The sequence below is a fragment of the Hoplias malabaricus genome, chromosome 1, assembly GCF_029633855.1.
Source record: "Hoplias malabaricus isolate fHopMal1 chromosome 1, fHopMal1.hap1, whole genome shotgun sequence".
NCBI classification, from domain to species: domain Eukaryota; kingdom Metazoa; phylum Chordata; class Actinopteri; order Characiformes; family Erythrinidae; genus Hoplias; species Hoplias malabaricus.
The window spans coordinates 50,168,977-50,188,574 of NC_089800.1; the positions used below are offsets into that span (position 1 = coordinate 50,168,977).

At 39.8% G+C, this 19,598-nt stretch overlaps 1 protein-coding gene across 5 annotated transcripts in view; it reads left to right on the forward strand.

Moving 5' to 3' along the window:
• Positions 1 to 19,598, forward strand: part of cadm2b (cell adhesion molecule 2b) — a 221,380-nt gene that overhangs the window by 143,709 nt on the left and 58,073 nt on the right. The gene's annotated exons all lie outside the window — the stretch shown is intronic.

The window sequence follows — 19,598 nt, forward strand, 5'->3', positions numbered from 1 at the left end:
GGAGAACACACCACACTCCTCACAGACAGTCAACTGGAGGAAACCCACGCAGACACAGAAAGAACACACCACACTCCTCACAGACAGTCATCTGGAGGAAACCCATGCAGACACAGGGAGAGCACACCAACTCCTCACAGACAGTCACCCGGAGGAAACCCACGCAGATACAGGGAGAACACACCACACTCCTCACAGACAGTCAACTGGAGGAAACCCACGCAGACACAGAAAGAACACACCACACTCCTCACAGACAGTCATCTGGAGGAAACCCATGCAGACACAGGGAGAACACACCAACTCCTCACAGACAGTCACCCGGAGGAAACCCACGCGGACACAGGGAGAACACACCAAACTCCTCACAGACAGTCACCCGGAGGAAACCCACACAGACACAGGGAGAACACACCACACTCCTCACAGACAGTCATCTGGAGGAAACCCATGCAGACACAGGGAGAACACACCACACTCCTCACAGACAGTCACCCGGAGGAAACCCACGCGGACACAGGGAGAACACACCAAACTCCTCACAGACAGTCACCCGGAGGAAACCCACACAGACACAGGGAGAACACACCACACTCCTCACAGACAGTCACCCGGAGGAAGCCCACGCGGACACAGGGAGAACACACCACACTCCTCACAGACAGTCACCCGGAGGAAGCCCACGCAGACACAGGGAGAACACACCACACTCCTTACAGACAGTCACCCGGAGCGGGAATCGAACCCACAACCTCCAGGTCCCTGGAGCTGTGTGATTGCAACACCATAAGGCAGTCAGAACAGAAATCCTGAGCTATTGGTCATAACACATGAACATCTTTATTTCTAAGCAATAAATAGAGGTTGAATAATAGCCCCATTCAAAGTGAACTAATGTTGATACATAAAGCTACACAAATGTAACACAGAGACCTTGGAGGCCAAATAATAATAATAATAAATTAAAAAGATATATTCCTTTTAATTCAACACAAGTGGATTTACATTCGGTGCATTAGCCTGGCATTTTAATAGGAAAATAAAAAACAGCATCGGATTATTAGAAGGCTCTCTACAGTCTGTATTTATATACTCAGATATACCCTACTGCTTTCCACAAATTACACCTCATGCTCTTCTAGGGATATGAAAGCAGTTGTTGATAAGTTGAGTGGAATTGAACACAACAGCAGGTCATCTCCAGCAATACAAAGGCTCTTTTAGCTTTATTTTGCACCATGTGGTGGCATGAATAATGTATCTCAGTTTCTCAATACTACATGTAGAATAGTTTTTTTTGTTTGTTTGTTTGTTTTTTCTTTATAATTATTTTATTTGGAATGGAATGATTTGGTGCTAAGATGTAAGACAGAGGACATTCAGATGTATATTTATTTAAGTAAGGACAGCATTCCCGGGTGCAGCTCTCAGTCGGATTGGAATGGCTTGATCAATAAGTCATGTATTTTAATATGTATGCCTAGAAAATGGATTTATTTCACATGTAATGGGAAATGTAGCTCAGAATTGGTATATTGTAGAATTCTGTCTCTCTCTGACCCTCTCTCTTTCTCCATTTCTCTCTCACTCGCTCCCTTCCATCCCCGCTCCCCCCGCTATAATCAACCTATATGATGAACCCTAAACCCATTGTGTTCTCCCTTTGATGTTTGAGGATCGCCTGCACAGGGACCAGACTACCTCCAGGCTGTAAACCATCAAACTTATAAATAACTTACAGGCAGGAGACTGTGTCCATTATCATTTTTCTCCATCCAATACCATTCTATAGAAAATCCATATCTCAGGTAATGGAAAAAAACACACCAGAGATCGTTGACTCGGAGCATGGGGTCTTCTCCATTTTCTTTTCAGTACTGAGATAGGCATATGTACTCCTCACATTTGGAATAGTGGAATTACAACTACTCCGTCACTACTCTGTCCACTGAAGACCCATCATACCTTCTCTACTCAGCGACTCCACAAAAGGCAGAAAAGTGTGTGAAGCCTGCCATCTTTAACTCCCCTTAAAAGGCTTTTAGCACTGGCCCAAACTGCACTTTTGGGAAGTGTGTCTGGGTCTGGCTGCATTTTTGCGGGGGTGTCTAGAGTGCTTTTAAACCACTGAGCTATTACAGTTCAGCTGCATGTCATTGCTGTGTCTAGGCACCCTCTCTTTAAAGGCGAGAGAAAGGCACTCAAGGGCTTTATGCTAAGAGCTGGGAAATTCATTCCCTGTTTCGCTGACTCGCACCGCCCATGGCGATAATTTAGCCAGGAGGACAGGACACAGCCTTGGCATTAAAAAGGGTTTGTGTATGTGTGTAAGTGTGTGTTTGTTTGTGTGTGTGTACCGCAGCTCTGGATCACTAGGGTCTGAGCACAAATCTCTGAATGGAAACTGGTCATTCCTCAGCAAGCAACAGCTGATGCTCAGGCTGACATGAAACTAGGCCTGGCACATGAGCAGAGATTCAACTTCAGTGCCAGTATCGATAAGTGTAGCGCTCCATTACTTGATATCAAAATGATACTTGAGCACAAACCAAAAACATTTAGCGTTCTATTCCAGCATCATGTCTTTATACCAGTTTCACAACAATTCATATTGCTTAATTCAGTTATTTAACATGAGCTATGAGCCACGCTCCGGGTGACTTTCTGAGAGGAGTTTGGTGTTTTCTCCCTGTGTCCACGTGGGTTTCCTCCGGGTGCTCCGGTTTCCTCCGACCGTCCAAAAACACACATTGGTAGGTGGATTGGTGACTCGTTGGTGGGTGTGATTGTGTGAGTGAAAGTGTGGTGCCCACCTTGTGCCCAGAGATGGTCTATGTGAAGGGTTAATATAATAGTAGAATTAGAAAGGTATTAGACCCAGCAGTTGTGTTTATACTGATACAGACATGTTCCAGACACATTTTAAAGCAGTTTACAATTTGTGAATTATTTCTTAATATTAATATTTACTTAATATTACTTAATATTTCCTGGATGTTAAGTGATAGGTAAGGTTTTATTCGGACTCAATTATATTTGGTTCCTGTTCATGAGTTTATAGCTGTGGGCTCCTGCACGAGTGTACTGTCAACTTCTTGACTAGATGAATGTGGTTAAATGAGAAAAGGCTGAATCGGAGGTTTTTCTTTGTGCTATAGTCAGATTTAGGATAGAAAGCATTTCATACAGCATTTTTTTATTTATTTATTTATTTTGAGCTATCCCTTGCCAAAGCAACTTCGGTAAAAAAAAACGGCTTTAGAGAGCAGCTTGTTGCCAGAGCTATTTCCTTCTCTCCTTTCTCGCTCTTTACTGAGAATTGTGGCTAGTGTGTGCTAAGTGCTAATTTAAATAAGCCAAAAATGCTAATGTTTGTTGAATGAGTTGTTGCCGTGGTAGCACCTAGCCTATAGCCTAGCAAATGTTAACTGTTTGAATGATCAGCTACCACCAACAATTTTAGATTCATTGTGATTTTCTCTGATGCACAGAACATCATAATCCAAATTTTAAAGGATCTTCATATTAATAAACAAAATAAATATAATATATATTAGGGCAGCACGGTGGTGCAGCAGATTGTGGGATCTGGGGATCTGGGGTTGGGGGTTCAAGTCCCACTCCAGGTAACTGTCAGTGAGGAGTTTGGTGTTATGTAGAGAAGGTACAGTCATGAATGCATTTGCTTGCAGTCAATTGTTTGAAATGAGCTGTAAAGAAAGTTGACATAAACATCAGAACAGGAAGACATCTAGAATTTTAACTGCATTTGCTGATTATAAATTACCTAGATATTCTAAATCTTAGCTAAAATACACTCAAAATACACAAATTTAAAGTCTGATTACTGCCAGATAATTTTTTAATAAGCCTACTATCATGGCGTTTTGGGGCTGTTTACATTATTCTGGCTCCACTGTCATTCCCTGTGCAGTTTTAAAATGACCACATCATTCAGATCAGACTCAGATAGTTTTTAAATCAATTTTGATTATTGTTAAGGATTTGATTTTCAGATGTGATTTCAGTTATGTTCAAAATCTCATATTTTAGTGCCTTTGAAATTATTGTAATCTTTAAACATGACCTTGTTCAGTACGTTCTGAAGGAAGAACAAACAATAAGATGAGTTCTTGAACGTTAGTCAGTTTAAAGTTAGTGAATTTACAGCACTAAATTATTTATCACATTAATATAACAATATAACAACTTTTCACTCATGTGTAGTCCTACGGGGGACCACCATCTTCCCAGTGGTTCAGTAAGGACATCAAAATTATTACATTAATTATATATTTAATAATAATAAATATATATTTCTGCATATTCTTCATTATATATGGTCCATTTAATATTGTCTTCTAAGATTGTCATACAAGTTTTGCATAATATATTCTTCCTGGTGAAAGGTGCTTTGTGTCTCATGAATGTTTAATTAAAGCCTCAGGTAGGTTCATACGAGAGAAGGTGAATGCCTGGATGCTCTGCTCTTGTGGGCACTGTCAAACCGAGATGAATCAAGCACATTTTTGACAAGTCATTAAGTTGAATTGATTTATTCTACAGTAGTCATAAGCAACAGTAATGGAGTCTTGGCTTTTATATAATTACCTATGGATTTTCTCATATCTGCTCAAATTGAATTTCAAACGGCTGTCACAAAGTAGGAGATAGTAAACAGTACAGGCACTGCAATATTATGTGTGAAGTGTTTTTCTTCTAGTTATGATCTTATTGCAGCATCCTGCCATTGTGCCTGTGTGATCTATGATGATCATATACAAAATCCATCTTAACTGTAATCTACAATGAAGGCTGGCTCCAGCTGTGTTCACTTTCAGCGCCTTTAAAACTGCTCCAAAACACATCAACAGAAAACACTCAACTCTGAAGAGCTAGCTTTTGAATTGGAGCGAAAAATTCGTAGGATTATTTTAAAGTGAGCTTGGAGTTGGCTTTTCTACAAAGAAGAGGTTTAACCCTAATCACCACCCCCTAAACACTGAGCTCAGTCAGTTTGCAATAATAAGCCTTTAGGTTGTTATACACCTGAGAGTTCAAAGTGTTAAACTCTGGTAAATTCATGTGAGTTAGTTATTTGCATAAATTAGCACAAGCAAGCGCCCATTTACTCAGAATGACCAATACCGTAAAGGCAATGTGAAATAAATAAACAAACAAACAATTACCAGATTTAAATAAACAAGGGTTGAGTTCAGTTTCTCAGGACCTTCAGTCGATCCATTTTTTGTTCTATTCCACTTCCCACACAGCTTAGCCAGTTAAACAAGGTTCATTACCTACACAAGCTGTGCTGGGAGTTTCAGCTGAACAAAAGAGAACTGGCTGGAGGTCATTGAGGACTGAAGTGTAGATTTCTGGCCTAGATGTAGACTATCGCAAGCCTAGAGGCTGTGTTTTAAAACACATGACATGTGGGTCTAGCACAAAGTAAAGGCTAAAATTAAGCAGTGGGCCACAAGAGGCTGTGTGTAACAGTGGTTTTCCCAAAGTTTGCATGTTGTGAAGCAGAGTGGCCTTGAAAGCATTTAATTTGTTATTAATATTAGTCACAACCAAAACTTCTACAGGGTATTTTTAACAAGTTTCATTCAATCAATTTCTGTAAGCACTTATCCAGTTCAGGGTTGCAGAGGGTCCAGAGCCTAACCGGAATCACTGGGCACAAGGTGGGAACACACCCTGGAGGGGGCGCCAGTCCTTCATAGGGTGACATGCTCTCACACATTCACTCACACACTCACACCTACAGACACTTTTGAGTCAATCCACCTACTAACGTGTGTTTTTGGACCATGGGATGAAACCGGAGCACCCCGGAGGAAACCCACACAGACACAGGGAGAACACACCACACTCCTCACAGACAGTCACTCAGAGGAAACCCACGCAGACACAGGGAGAACACACCACACTCCTCACAGACATCACCCGGAGGAAACCCACGCAGACACAGGGAGAACACACCACACTCCTCACAGACATCACCCGGAGGAAACCCACGCAGACACAGGGAGAACACACCACACTCCTCACAGACATCACCCGGAGGAAACCCACGCAGACACAGGGAGAACACACCACAATCCTCACAGACAGTCACCTGGAGGAAACCCACACAGACACAGGGAGAACACACCACACTCCTCACAGACAGTCACCCAGAGGAAACCCACGCAGACACAGGGAGAACATACCACACTCCTCACAGACAGTCACCCGGAGGAAACCCACGCAGACTCAAACCCACAACCTCCAGGTCCCTGGAGCTGTGTGACTGTGACACTAACCTGCAGCACCACCGTGCTGCGCAGCAACTTTACAGGAGAAGGAAAAAACTTCTTAACTTTCTACAAAACTTAATATAAAAAGATTTTATTGGAGCATTTCTATTGGTCGATTCATCCTGAATTTAGAAGCAAATGACTGGGTTTGCAATGTGTTTATGTCAAAAGGGTATATACTGAATGTATTTTGATATAATGTATACAGTCAAATTTTAGCTTCACGTTGGGAAATTTATCATAGAAATCTTTAATATCACAGATGGCTGAATGCCAGTTCAAACAAGCCTTTAAAAGAAAAAAAAGACATAATTTTCACTGTTGGAGCTAAAAAAGTAAAAGCTGTTAGTCCAGAAGTCTGTTCACTAGCTGTTCATTTACCACATGTGCTTACAGTAAAATACTTCCAGTGGCCTTTTCTCTTAGCTGTCAAATCATTTGGCTTGATTCCATTATAAAACTCTGAACTGTGATACAGAGAAGCTGCTGATTTTCTTTTGAATTCATAAGGAACAAATGCACTGTTTTTAAATTGTTAATGAACTGTAGTACACTCACTGTACACACAAAACCTACCATAAAAATCAAGCACCATGTTGTTTAGTAGACCAAGCCTATTGTTACCAGACTACACTGAGGAGGTTTTTATTGTAATTAGTATGAATAATGTAATGAATCTTTTAGGCCATTCTGCTTCATATCATGCACAGCAGCATCATGTAACTGTGGTGAAATCACTGTGAAGCACAGGCTCTCATGGCTTTCTTCTTAATTGCAGCAGGGCATAACAAAACCGACAGGCTACGTACTTTATAGGGTCACTTCACTGGTGAAAGATTAAATGAAGTAATTGCAGATTTTTTTTTACCCTCATTGACAATAATTAACAATAAACTTTACTGATATGAACAGAGAGAGTGTTATTGCTTTGTTCACATCTTTCTCCAAGTCAGTTCCGAGGCTGAGAATGAAGTAAGACATGGCTTTAATTAATTTCTAATGCAGGCACCTTGCTGGTGAAAAATGAGAGACGTAGTACCATGGCAGCTTTGCGGGATGAGAGAGAGATAGAGAGAGAGAGAGAGAAAGAGACCATTGCAAGTTCTAGATGAGCTTACCAATTTAGCTAGACATTTGCAATTGTCTGCGTATGTGACCTGAAAAAAATGACGCCATCTCTTCATCCCCGGGGAGGAGGCTAGCCCCCTGTCGTCCCACTCCGGGCTGGCGCTAAGAGAAGCCTCCAGTCCTAATTAAATATAACACATCCTTTCCCACACTGGAAGACTCGCTCCCCAAACATGTTGGCAAATAGGCCACACATAGCCAGCCAATTAATTAAAAAGTGTCATGTTGCTGCATTTGCAGTGATTAATAATTAGCTTGTCAACTTTGCGCTGCGGTCGGTCGACTATGTTCCTCTCCGCGCTTTACTTTCTCTCCGCTGCTGCTGGACTTCAACAAGGCGCCAATTTTAGGGATTTTTTTTTTTTTTCCTGCAGACCACACTGTTCTCCAGTAGCAGCGTGACATTGACCCTCTTCCTAAATCTGTGTCAAAAATCAATCCAGCTATAATTATTTCCAAGCAGGCGATGTAGCCATGTGTAAAGCATTAAATTCCTTGATGAAAAATGGTTGAAACATCTGAGGATCTGATAACATCATTTATCAACTACCAATCATAAACTGGAGTTGAAGATCATTTCAGCAAATTAGACTGAGCTTACCCCTTCAGGGTGTGTATGTACACGTATGTGTATGATGGTCTGTGGCTGTGTTTAACATGTTAATACGTCACTGTAATATACTGTATATGTTACATCCCATCGAAAAACAGATCAATAGAAATGGTAGAACATAACATTACCTTACATTAACCACATAGACATTGAATTAATGAGTTGTAGTTAATATTATTATCAGGAGACACAAGCTTTCAATACAGTGCAAATCATGCTTCAGTTACTTAATATCCAATCAAACTGATCATTAAGTTTTACAGGGATATTTTCCATCCTTTCAAAGTTCAGGTTTAAGACTCAATTACACTTTCGTTTCAATGACCACAAAGCATGTTGCACTCATTTGTTACTTACAAGCATCGGGCATCTACATTCTCCCATCCTGTAGGAGGTGCTATGTGAAAAATACAGTTTAAATAATCATTGACGTCTGCACCCATGCTGCCTCAAAACTGCAAAAAATATTCATGTGGGAACTGCAGTTGACAGCCTTTGCGTGTGACATCATTTTGGCTGTGTGGCCTCTCACGCCACGTACAACGCATCGAGAATAAACTAGGCTTTAGACGTTGGCTGCGTTTTATGCTTCTCACCATCCCATTAATCCAAATCTTATTTAATGATATTGAGGCCTGGGCTTTAGGGTGTCCACTGTTCATTCCTCTGGGAACGGCAGCATTGTCTGTGTGTCCAGGAGAGTGTATGAAAAACGATGGGTTGTCTCTGGTTTTTGCGCAGTGTTGTGTATGCAATACCCATGGAAGTTTTATAAGTCTATATAAAGGTAGTAAAATATACAGTACCCCATGTTCTGCCAAAGTGTGTGTGTGTGTGTGTGTTTAATACTTAAATGAAACCTTGCCTGAAAGATAATTCATCCTCCCTCTTATTACCTCTGCATGAGGGTACTTCACAAATACTGAACTTTAATATCCCTTTTACCCAGTAAAGAAGGCTGACAGACATACCAATCACACAGAATTACAAATAATATCACCTCTCCCATTAGATCCCATTTAATCTTCGGCTGGCTCCGAGCCTTGTGGCTCACTTGAAAAGGAGAACGATCAGATAAGCGCGCCTTTCATTCCACAGGCTTCACTCATAAGTGGTTGGGAGGAAAAAAATAAAATAAAATAACACTTGTTCAGTTGACTTACGTCCTCAAGGGCTATCAGTGGATCTGTGAGGAAGTCGTAGTGGATAGAAGTTTGATGGATCTGTTTAAAGCTCTGCTCAGGTCTGCATTCCACTGATATGGAAAAAAAAAGTCACACTTTTGGAGAAGGTATTGCCCCGGAAGATACATTTTTTGCTATCTGAGTCTTCTGTGGCCATCGGGAGTCACTGTAGGCCTGGTCAAGTGTGTGTTGTGTTTTCAGTGACACCTGAAGACACCCTGCTGCCTCTCTCTCTCTCACACACACACACACACAGACAGAGAGAGAGAGAGAGAGAGAGAGAGAGAGAGATGCACAAAATCATTCCTCTGAGTTGTGCTGTAAACTTTAATATAGTGGATAAAGACTGCACATCAGTCCAGATTGAAAATGGGAGGTGATATCAGCGGGTAATGAATTGAGATGAGACCTTTTCCCTCCGAGTGCTCTGCAGTTTATTTGTTAGCTTTTTGCTCGTGCCTGCAGCCTACAGTTTATTCTGCCATGCTCTGCTCCACTGCCTTCTGGCCATTCATCAAGGCCTAGATTTCCATTATGTGGCTCAGTCAGCTGAAACTGAAAAAAGCTTTTTGGGCGCATAGCTCATTCTTTCTCCTCCTGATTTCTGCTTCTCCTCCGCAGACGCGTTTGCAGGCATGTTGTCTTTATGATGCTATGCTGTGATACAGTGCGCTGCATAAGTATCGGGACGGTGAAACCGAAATTGTTGTATTTTGGCTGTTTACCCAAACACTTTGCGGTGAAAATAAAAGAAGGTTATCAAGCAGAAAAAAACACAGTGTTATTCTTTATTTTTGTTATTTTTTCTTCCGTGCCCAGGCAGTCAGTGGATGTATAGTTGATTTAACTTGACCCTTGTTCTGATATTTAAATTTAAATAAGGTGAAGTAAATAAGTAAGAGTGCCTACGGCATATTTTCAAAAGACTGTGGATATTAACTTGCCCCTCAAGAGCATTTGTGAGGTCAGCTACTGGTGTTGATTGATGTGTTCTGGATTCCAGACACCACTGCAACTCATCCCAAAAATATAAGGGTGCATCATCACACCAGCAAATAAAGTTCCACTGCACCACAGTCCAACGCTGGGGGCTTTATACACCCGCTGTCAGCACTTAATACTGGTCATGGTGACCTTATGCCCATGCCCAGCTGCTTCAGTACATACTGACCTGTCTGCTATGGCTGAGATTTGTTATTTAATTGTTGTTATTTTTATTTAAAGGCTAAGCCCCACTTAATGGACCTCCATGAATATTTCACATTATTTTAGTTACTGACATATATAAGTATGAATTAAAATGAAAATAGCAGCTTAATTTGCTTTAAACCTGACAATTTTATTAAATTCACGGAAAAACCCGAGCTCGCTACGGAAATTCTTGAACGCAACTGTGGCGTCACTGGTGGACAACAGCTGAACAACGCCGCAGTAAAACACCGTTATGACTGACTGTTATGACAGTATCTAGCTAAATAACCAACATTATTCATGACAATAGACTAGCAATAAGCTAAACTCAAATTTAGAGGTACCGTTATTCTTGTAAATGTGATCGAAGTCAAACTCGAATTCATCAAATTTAAACCTTCGTAATGCAGCTACGTAGCCCAGTATAATCTGAGACACCGAGTTTAGCAAGTCAAGCTAACGTTAACTAACACCAACTAAAACAGGCGAAGTGAGTGTACTCACCCTGTTTACCTCCATGTTACAGAAGCTCTTGAACACCTTTCGTTGGTGTCCTTACATGCCCATATTGTTGGAAAAGCGCCAGTGAAATGAGCTACAGATAACGGAGTGAGCGGATGGTCCTTTCCAAAGTGCCCGTTTAAAGTTGACAAATTTAGTCAATTTTCTGAATATTTTGGGATCTTTGGGCCATTTGTGCACAGATGTCCCACTGTACATTGAATTATTGCAGCCAAAAACAACACACCTTTTCGTCATTTTGCATTAAATTAAGTGCAAATTCTAACCCAAGTTAGGAACTCAAATTCCACTGTATTTATTTATTTGACATATAGTTGGTGCTTAGCGTTTAAGAAGATTTTCACACAGGCTACAGACTAACTACCATATCCCAGCTGAAATGTGACGAACAGAGCGGTAAAGTGAGACAGGACGAAGAGCGCAATGGGATCTATTTGTGAACAGCAGCTTGTTTTTGGAAGACTGTAGAAACACTGAAACAAATGAGAGTACATTAGAACAACATGTTATTAAAAAGTTACTTTAAACAAAACATCCATGGAATTGGAAATTATAAATATACTTACTGTATCTGGGAATTAAAATGCAGTAATGGACAGTTCTGCTACTGTGGCATCAATAATAATAGGATTCTTTATGGCACAGATGTGGAGGCATTTCAAAATGCCTACCTAGTTGGTAATGAGCAAGGTAGTTATTTTCAGCTGCGAAAGCCAAGGAAAAACAAACCTGTTGAAGCAATCATTTCTTTAAAGTAATGGGCATTCATTGCTTAGTTAACCCTCTGCTCTTTGCGTTATCGTACTTGTTGCTAAGGGTTTATTTTTGTTGTTGTTTTTTTTGAGCAGAGTAATACAATATTTACCATACCATTCCAATGTTTGGACTCACCCCCTCAGGGAGGGTTTCCTTTGTTTTGGGCCATTTTCCACATGTTGTGAATGTACAGCACCAGTCAAACGTTTGGACATCTTCTCATTTAATGGTTTTTCTTTGTTTTTTTTTTTTTTTTTATTATTTTCTACATTGTAAACTTTAAAACTATGAAGGAACACATTTGGAATCATGTAGTAAACATAAAATTGTTAAACAAACCAGAGTATGTTTTATATTTTAGATTCTTCAAAGAAGCCCCCTTTTGCTTTAATGACAGCGTTGCACACACTCAGCGTTCTCTCAATCAGCTTCATGAGGTTGTCACCTGGAACGGTTTTCAGTGAACAGCTGTGGCCTCATCGAGAGTTAATTTGCAGAACTGCTCACCATCTTAATGTGTTTGAGACCATAAGTTGGGTTGTATAGAGGTAGGGGCTGGTACATAGATCTGTGCAGTGAATAGCCCTATTCCACCAGTGACTAATGAGAAGAGGTGTCCAAACTTTTGACTGGTACTTTATATTATATTGTCATGAGAGTTGTCAAAAGCATTGAGAGTTACAGTTCACTATATCTGTTGCTAGTCAGTAGCTGATTTTAGAGCCAAGCAATAACAACCTCTGAAATTACATCCTAAGAAGACATTCCTTATGTCATTGATACTATACAATGGACGTAAAAAAACTTAAAATGCAATATATTTTTTCTTTACTTTAATGATAAGTACGTGTATGAAAAATATTTTGTGGCCCTGTATGGAGTGCCAGTCCTTTGACCTTTGATATTCCAAACAATGTGAAGTTTCTTTAGCAAGAAGCAACCCTTAATTATTCATAACTTAAAATGTAATGTAAAGGACAGAAGGACAGTCAAGACTTGTTTGTACAGAGACTTGTATTCAATGAGACAAAAGACTGTGATGTTCTGATGGTGTTCAATTTCTGAAACATAGTGGTGGTAGTGCCATACCTTATCACACAAGGCAGCCGATTCCCTCAGCTTGATTCATGAGGTCCCACAGTGATGTAGCATATTGTCTGGAAGTTCACATTCCAATCATAACGAAATTAGTATTTAGGACATTATCATAAAAAGCAAAACAACCAAGGACCTTCAGGAGGAAGATTTATGGGTAACCTTTTTTTCTAATATTCAAGATAATTTCTTAATACAGACTATAAATGAATGAAAAGATAATTTCCTTATTTACATTTTTCAAAAGTCTTTCTTAATTTAAAATGTGACTGATTTGAAAATTCCATCTCTACAAATACTATGCAAATGGCTGAAGAAAAGCTTTGCAAAAACAATGTGTTAATGTGGTCAGTGAGTCAGAACTGTAATGTAGATTGTGTGCAGAAAAATAAATAAACTTTCATTGTATATTAATTTACTTTCATTATTTTTGTTTCAGTGGAAGAGTGTGGAAGGTAATATCCGAGCACCGACAGTGTTATAGTTCTAAATCAATAACACACATGCCCAAAAACACCCCGAGATAAAAGGTCACGTTTTTTATGAGGTAATAAAGGTATTATTAGCTGATATTCATTTTCTTTATTACATTTTTAACCCACACACAGCAAAAAAAAAAAAAAAAATCCTATCTTTTCTTCACCTATTTCATGTTGTTCAACAGGGTTAATGAAATCTAAAAGGATTTATACCATGATTTGTTCAGCATAGTTGGAGTGGAGCAATTGTTTTTCTTTTCATATGCCTGATCAATGTTAGAATGCATTAAACTGATCTTTGCTCCATCCTCAGGCGCACGCAAACCACACACAGTTGCATATTTTATTCAGGAAGATCTCCAGAGTTTGTCGGATTGTATAGATAAACCCCCTATGGCAGTTCTAGCCTTTATTAAGTGTATAAACTTTAATGTGTATGCTCTAAAATGGTGGAGTATCACACATTCAGAAACAGAGGTCAAAGGTTCAGCTCCTCATGTGGTGGTGCACAGGCAATAAAGTTCATACGTCAGAGACCTAATTCTAAATAGATTCCTTCCACTGTCCTTGCTCCTATATGACTTTAAATTAAAGAGATTCATTGCAAGCTACATTGTGATTATAGGCTTTAGAAACTGGTCAAATGCCTGGCATGGTTTTATAGTTCTTTATATAACTTCCAAGAACGTTTATTCCATAAAAGTAAGTACTTTATGTACAAAATGTATACATGTTTTTAAATTTCCGTTCCAAAAGACAGGTAGTTAATTTTTCAGCTTCAGTAAAAAGTAGAAACAGCATTTTTAAAATTATAATAATTGACACCGAAAACTAAACAAAAGGATTGTCAAATGTTTGGTATTTGTGTGTGCACCAAGTCACTTTATTAATATTTTGCTTTTTTCAGGAGACTTACTTTCCATTTTTGGGAAATAAATATGCAGAAATATTTTTCCACACCTCCAAAGTTCAAACCCAAGAAAAATCCCAAACACTTTTAATTATTCATGTTAAAGTCTGCATTCTGGGACGTTTTTTATGTTGATTTTCATGATCCAAGATGGAATCTTAATAGTAATAATAATAATAATAATAATAAGAAGAAGAAGAAGAAGAAGAAGAAGAAGAAGAAGAAGAAAACCTTGTATTTCCATTGTGTCTCCAAAATGAGAAATTTGAGTACCATGTGTCTGATGGTGATATAATTGTAGCTCTACAAGGTCATGCATGTATTTCAGGATCCCATTTTCTCTATATCTTTATATACTTTAAATTCCTGTTATAATTATTCTTTGTTTCCCCCCCTGTAAGTGGATTATCTTTCATCTCCTCAGAAATACCTCACATAGCCTTTTCAGGTGCACATGTAAAATATTAGTGCTAAGCAGCTGAGGTGTGTTTTGTTTAATGCTTGTGCAAATGTTTGTGTCTCTTTGAAGGTTTTTTTTTTTTTAAACTGAAAAGACATAGTTACTTCCAAATATATTTATTGTGTGATGAGCGACCTAGATTTGTGGATCGGCTGAGCGCCATGTCTTGGACAAATGTAAGCCTACACATAATCTTTGTAAGACAATAATCTATTCATCTTGTCCAAGTTCTTTTGTGTGACACATCATTGTGTCCTAGCAGGAACGCTGCCCAGTTTTGCCTCTTTGAGCTTTGTGATTAAGACTTCAGCAGTCAGGCTAAGCTGCACGCACTCTAATGCTCTCTCCTCTGGTATAATATCGATGTCTGTCATTCTTAACTGATGCAGTGAAATTCCGTGTATTAATCCTGGCGAGTATCAGTGCATTGGCAGTCCACGCTGCTGCTGACCTAAAGCTGTAAATCCTATCACTATCAATCCTGTATGTAGTTACATTGTGTCCAGACTACTGATCGGTCAGGAGGCATGGTATGCATTGGAGATAGAAGAATTATTCTCCTAAAATAGGCGTATCTGTATGTATAAGTCATATTTTAAACACTGGTGGATGTACCACGTGTATTGTGCTGCATTATGAAGTAATTTCCTAATGGTCTTTGATATGACCTTAAAGTCTTAGGAAGGACTTTTTGTTTACATTATGTTGCTTTTTTTGTCTTTAAAGCTTCAGTTTTATGAATCTGTAATTGCTTAAGGAATCACTACCTCACTGCCATCAACACGTGATGTTGGCCTCATTGAAGCTACAGAATAAATGTTAAGATTAAACAGTAAACATTCAGAGTAAAATGATGTGAAAAGGTCCGATCTAGAGGAACCTGCTTAACCTTGTGTGGTCTTGGGTTTCTGGGCTTTGAGAATGGACAAGATAAGTCTGTGGAGAAAGTTTCCTAAGCTGTTGTTGGAGCCAAATACTCTAACAGGTAATCAACAATTAGACTCAGGCCATTTCAGAGCATTAGGGCTGGAGGTGAGTCACTGACTTTTGGCTGATGGTGTCTGCCTGGGAGTTCAATAATCAAGCATCTTTTTCCAATTTCATTTAGGAGCAACAGCAAGTGGGTACTTTGAAACTGAGACTCAATTTAATTCGGCCTTGATCTGATTCTGCCCCCAGCGCCGTTCTCTCAGACTCAGGCCGACTGTTTAAACCTCAGAGCCCGAGCCTTCCACACCTTTCCACAGACTCAGCTCATACGCTCTTGGACTAATGAGGGAAGCATGTATCCTCCACACCTTTCCACAACACCTAAGTAGCATGGGGTCCATGTTAGAGACAGGTGACCTTCATGAGAGCAGAACAATCATAAATGTTAGTGGGAATCCCAGCTGAGGGCTGACTGCCTTTTGGAAAGTGTCAAAACAGAGGATTAACTCTGTGGTAATCCCATAATCACTCATACATGACCTCTAGGAATGATGAGATATTACTACATCAGCTCATGTCTAGAGTTGTATGCATAGGTTTAGGTCAGTGATGCTGTTCATACATCTACACAGAACACACTTCTGCTTATTTTACGGCAGAGTTACTGTTTATTCGTGTATTGGCACTGTGAGATTGTTATGGCGCATATTAGATTGGATTAGTTCCTTTTGAAAAGCACTATTTGGCCAAATGTCTAGACCCTTACTCATTTATCTTTCATATTAAGAGTATCAGTGTGTGATCTGCTCCTCTGCTGCAGTAACAGTGTATTCTCTTCTGTGAAGGCTTTAGATTAGATTTGATGGCATTCAGCCACAAGGACACTAGTGAGGTCAGGCGCTGGTCCTCGATTATGATCACAAAAGCTTCTCTAACTCATCAAACAGGTAGTAGATGGAGCTTAAACACAGTTCCACTGCTCTACAGCCAAATAGTGAGGTTTTAATTGCCCTCTAACCCACGCTTGACATTGGGCATTTTGACTTACACCAGTGTATAACTGTTTAAAAGCATCCCCTTTCATTCCATACATTTCTATGGGGGTTATATAAGCTGTGTATGCACACTTGAATGTGTCTCTCCACAGCAGCATTTGGACTCAGCAAATAAATAAAAATAGTGCCCTAAACTGTGCACACAGATGCCATGTTTGAGTTAGTTAGAGTGTGTGTTAGCTAGATGTCGCTCAGAAACCTAACAGAGCATATCGTCCAAATAGAGGGGGAGCTCGGATTCTGACTTTTGCATGTGACAGATTGTGCTGACCAGAGCACTAAGGCCAAGAAGCAATGGCTGTGCATTGTGCTGTTTTTGTAGGGCATTATAATGCGATTGGAGCTGCATATTCATTAGCTCAGTGGTAAAAGAGCTTCACTCTGAAGTCATGTGGCGGCTTAAGTAGAACAAAAAAGAAAAAGCAAGCGAAGGGAGAGATGCAGCCAGAGTGCAATTAGGGGACTTCTCAGCAACACAAGGAGAACAAATGTGGAGTAAGACAGAGCAGAATCCACTGAGGCTGGGTGATTAGGCTGGGCTTGGACATCCCCAACCATATATATATATATATATATATATATATATATATATATATATATATACACACACACTTGGGTTACTTTCCCTCCCCTCCCAAAAGAGAGTGGAGACAGTCACTAGCACGGATCGAAGCTCGCCGTGGTTGGGATTATGTGTCAATTTGCCACCCAGCTTCAGCAGTAGCAGCTCCCAGACAAACATGACTAGCTCTAATTAGGCCATGCTACCAATTACTGCTGATCCGGAGTCAGAGGATAAGATGAGTGGATGAACAGACAGAGCTCCGGAATATCTTTTTTTTGCAGCTTTCCTTAAACATCTCCTAAAAGTTAACATATGTAAATGTAGTTCTTTTTATAAGCGACCATGTCCGTTGGTGTTTGTATCTCTGAGTTTGAGGTTCTAGAACTATTCTGAATAACGCCACATCTGTGCTACAACCAGATTACCTCAAAGTGCAATATCCTGTGTGTCGTCATTGTCCCCACAAGGAATATGTTACTGACCGCACTAGTGGATCAGTCAGTAATCCATCCCTAAGCAGAAGCTGCCATAGCTAGAGCCGTGATTCACTGCAGAAAGACAAGAAAGAAAAGTCAAGGTTAGTTTGAACTAACCCTATAGTTAACTATCTAATAAAGAATTTCAGTTTTGTGTCACAGGCCTCTCATATAAAGCAACACCAAAAAAAAAAAAAGTGTTACAAATGAATATGTTTAGAGTCTGCTGTTTACTGTGTGCTCTTCTTTGCTGCTGTAAGCAAGAAAGGCTCCCGTGTGAAGCTGAGTCATCACTCAGATAGAAGACGCTGGAGGAAGATGGTCATAGCATTATGCTAATTTACCTTCTAGCTCACAGTTAAAGGCGCATCCAACATTAACTGGTTTTCAGTCAAAGGCACATAGGGTAAAGATTGCAAACACTGGGCTTTGGTTATATTAGACGGCATTGGACAATTACCTTTCAATGGACATATACTTGTTAACAAGGTGTTTTTGGGTTTATAAGAGTCAGCTTAAGCCCAACATGTCAGTCAAGTCCCCTGAGATCATCCTCCTGTGTTACTAAGACCAAGCTTGTCTCTTAGAGAGTACATTGTAGGTACAGTAACTCTTAAACAATCGCTAAAGTAAATAATAATATTAATAATAATTCTGATGATTTTATTGGTGTATCTACCCAGCAGCTCTACCCCAGACAGAAAAACAGCTTGTATGCTGTTTGTAGACAAGTTGAACTTTCCAGTTTGGCCACGCAAATGAGGCATACACCACATTATAACTCATCTTTATGTATTCAGTCATATTACAGCTTGCTTATAGCCATGGAAAAGGATGCACCGACACAATAACGCTTCCTGCGTATTTGATGAATACAGCCACAGCATGAAATTGATTGGTTGATGCAGTCCGTTAGGAGATGACATTCTCAGACAACACTGAGGCAGATTTCCACTTTAGAGTGTAATATTATCATAAATCAGTGGCTACCAGTGTTGTAGATACTATAGGCTGTGCAGTAGCATTTGTTGCTGCTGTGATTGGTTTATCAGGCCATTGTACAGACTCAGAAAGCAGCCAAATATAAGACGTGCTTAGAGTTTGTTAGACTGATGTCATCATTACCACTAACATGTGGGTGTATCAGTGACGTATATTAGCCATCTGTGTCATTCCTAACAGTAATAGTGACATCAATCTGCAATAAAGCACCTTAGAGATCAAAGCGATTCCTCACCATGTATGATCTATTTGGCAATTTTCTTGTTCGTTAGGTCCAACTATTTGGCAATTGTGATGAAGTGGAATGTTTGATCAGAATGCACCACATGAGGGTTAATACCAATGTCAGGCTGGTTCACCTGTGCCCTGTCAAATATTCAGGCAAGCACTGGTTAGTATTCCTATCTTTTACAGCTTCAAAATCACTATTTTCACAATAGAAATCTGTTGATATCATGACAGTGCTGTAAAAAATAATTACACTTCACAGCTGTAGGTGGCACCCACGAGCAAAAATACCAAATCGTACCTAGTGGTCCTTTAAATGATTTGTTTAAATAACTTCATACACGCCCCCTCCAGGGTGTATTCCCGCCTTGCGCCCAATGATTCCAGGTAGGCTCTGGACCCACCGCGACCCTGAACTGGATAAGCGGTTACAGATAATGAATGAATGAATGAACTTCATACACTTTCTCATTTACACACTTGCTAATATGAACTAAGCTTTGATCACTGGGGCGACAAACATGGATAACACTTGTATAATCCATAGAAAAGCATCAACTGAAATGAGACACCCTGAAGCACATCCAATGCCAAGTGGAGGTTATTGGGGTGTAAACCAGTTCCTGCACTGAGATGGAGCTTCACCCAATGCTTTTGGATGATTTGAACTGGCTATTGTGATCCAAAAACTAATCATCC